Raw genomic sequence first — 3,220 nt, 5'->3', positions numbered from 1 at the left:
GGGGAGGGAGAGAGAGGGAGAGAGAGGGAGGGAGAGGGAGGGAGAGGGAGGGAGGGAACAGTCGCCGTTACTAAGGCAAGTCCACTAGACCTTTATCATTTGAACAAAGAAGATGTTGATGGAGGAATAGCAAGGTATGGAGGTCACAGACCAAGAGGCTATTGCTACCTAGGCCTTTCCATATAAACTGCTTTTGCCATATGGCACTCCCTGAGCCATGCGTATTTATGTCACTACGTCATATGTACTCATGCCAACCTCTAGCATGGTCCAAACATCAACACCGCCCCTTCCTTTACTCCTCTTAGCACAGCTTTACATGCTGGGTCCATCCAAATGGCTTGCATCAAGCTACCATGAGGGACTGCACGTCTTGGAGACCCTATCCCAGCCCACAGTCTGGCCTGATGGTACAAAAATAAGATGTCATGGGCTCAGTCCTGTTCCCTCCTGCAGGATCCAGTTTCTTCTCACCATTGAGGGACATTCTCCCAATTTCTCACCACCTTCAAGCCAGGGCCGGAGTCCTGGTGGGGACTAGGACAATATTCCTGGAGGACAATTTGACAGTAGTGATCAGAAAAGTCCTTAGCATAGGCATTGTTCTTGTGGTTGTTGCTCAGTTGTGGTACAAGCATTCCATATATAGAAATATTCCCAGGAAATAAAAATAGAACGTGGACCAAGATTTAACCTACAGCGCTCACCAGAGCACTGATTACATCAGACCTAAGCAATAAATAAATGATAGCACATGTCTATAGTACAATAATATATGGCCATTAATAAAGTTTCATAACTCAGCGGGGTGTGGTGGCACATCCTAGACATTTGGAGGGTGCTGAAGCAGGAGGCAGGATCTCAACTATGAGGCCAGTCTGGCAACTGAGACAGACCCTAGCTCAACAATAATAAAGAGGGGCTGGGGGGATGGCTCAGTGGAATAAGCGCTTCCCTCGCAAGCACAAGGGCCTGAGTTCAATCCCCGGTTCCACCAAAAAAAAAAAAAAAAAAAAAACAATAATAAAGAAAAAAGGGCATGGAGAGATATATCCTGTCTTCTATCCCCATTACTACAAAAATTAATAAATCTTATTACTGTTGACATTGAACATTCTTTATGCTATATTGTGGTGTTATAAAACAGCATGTTAGGGCTGGCGAGATAGCTCAGGAGGCCAACCACCTGCTTAGGCAAGTGCAGGGACTGGGGTTCGATCCCCAGCACTGCATGCTGCACCCGTCCTGCTCCCAGGTGAGCCGAGCCGGCTAAGACTGAGCGTGGGGGTACACACCTGAAATCCCAGTGCTGGGAAGGCTGAAGACAGGAGGATCACTAGGAGTGTGAGCTGCATAGTGAGACCTTGTACCAAATACATAAATAATAATATTTATTATTTTTTTTAAAACCCAGCAGGCTCTGAGAACTGGACTGTGCCAGTTTTTGTTGAAAACACACACACACACACACACACACACACACACACACACACATTTCTCCTCCCTTTGTCAATCTTTCCATCCCAGTTAACTTAAGAAATTTCCTAAGGACAGATTATACGTTACAAAGCCCCAACTCCACACCTAGGTTACAATTTGACCTCAATGCAATCATATTAACCAGTTCAATTCCCAAATCTAAAAGCAGGACCTCCACAGAGTGCCTTGGTATGGCATTGGTACTTCCAAACTGGGCCCCTGGGCCCCTGGGACCAAGGGGAGGGCATGCCTTCCTCGCTTTGTTGTTGCTGGTACCTGCTCCTGGGACCCGTGGGTAGCCCTGGGACAGCAGGAACCCAGCAAGTTCAGTGGCAGTGGTGTTTATAACATAGATTTTTATCCAAGGATCTGCAGGAAGCATCCATAACCTTGGATGGGAGACACAGTATTTTTATATCCACAGTCTTGTAACTGAAGTCCCACTTACTATAGTCATACAGAGGAGGTAGCAAACCACAGAGGTGTTAGGGGTATGATATTGTGTTTTTATTACCAATAAAAATCACAGATGATTATATTACATGACAGTTGCAAATTTTCTACAATGCCATTTGTGCTCATCACTGCTTTACAATTATGCTAACTATCAAACCTGACTTTAAATTTATTTCTTGTATTTTTGTTGCTTTTTTGAGATGGGATTTTACTTTGTAGCCCAGGCTGGCCTTGCACTTACCGCATCCCTCCTGCTTCAGCTTCATAAACTAAGCAATTAGGAGTGTGAGCTACCAAGCCTGGTTGTTAAGTTTTTAATCTAATGCTTATAAAGAGGTACATACTACTGTGTCACAATTTCATAATAATTTTAATAAAATTATTTTCCTTTAGAATCCTATGTACTTTATTTTACACATTCAATATTATTCTGAGAAGTGCCACATGCTGCGCCGGCCCCGCCCCCGGAGTGCACAGAACCTGCGACTGAGTCTCAGTGTGGTGGTGCACACCCGTATCCCGGTGCAGGGGAGGCTGAAAACAGGAGGATCACTACCAGTCTGAGCTGCGCAGTGAGACCCTGTACCAAGTACATATAAATGAAAAATTCATTTATTATTATTATTATTATTATTATTATTATTATTATTCTGAGAGGGAAAACAGATTGCCAAAGTGGCGTAGGGGTCTTGGGAATCACACATCACACTGAGGACCTTGTGCTTGCCAGGCAGGTGCTGTGCCACTGTGCTGTGTCCCTGGCCCCTGCAGCTTTCACTCTTCAGGGGCCTAGTGCTCTTACCAATCACAAAGGCATCGAATGGTCAGACACCTGGCATTCCATTTGGGAGCTGCTGGCTTGAGAGAAGACGCTGAGGCCTAGTTAGTAGGCAGAACTTCATATCCACCTCACTTCAACAAACACAGCAGCATTGATAACCTATTTCTTTGTCTTAGTGAGAGGCCTAAACCACAGTTAAAGGCCTAGGGACAGGTCCAGCTGAGAAGGGGAGGCTCAAAGTGAGAGACCCAAGATTTGTTCCTAAGGCAGCCATGGAGAATGGGAGAGTGCAGGTAGAGGAGCTGGGCTTGTGGCAAATCTCCTGCTTCAGGCTTCCCAGCGCTGGGATTATAGGCATGCACCACCATGCCAGATTATTTTGTGGTACTGTGGATCTGTGAGTCGAGATCTTTGTGCTGAACTACATCCCCAGCTCCCTGCCCCCTTTTTCTTTCTTTCTTTCTTTCTTTCTTTCTTTCTTTCTTTCTTTCTTTCTTTCTTTCT

Source organism: Octodon degus, unplaced genomic scaffold, assembly GCF_000260255.1.
Source record: "Octodon degus isolate 3935 unplaced genomic scaffold, OctDeg1.0 scaffold00027, whole genome shotgun sequence".
NCBI lineage: Eukaryota > Metazoa > Chordata > Mammalia > Rodentia > Octodontidae > Octodon > Octodon degus.
This window is presented reverse-complemented; position numbering follows the sequence as displayed.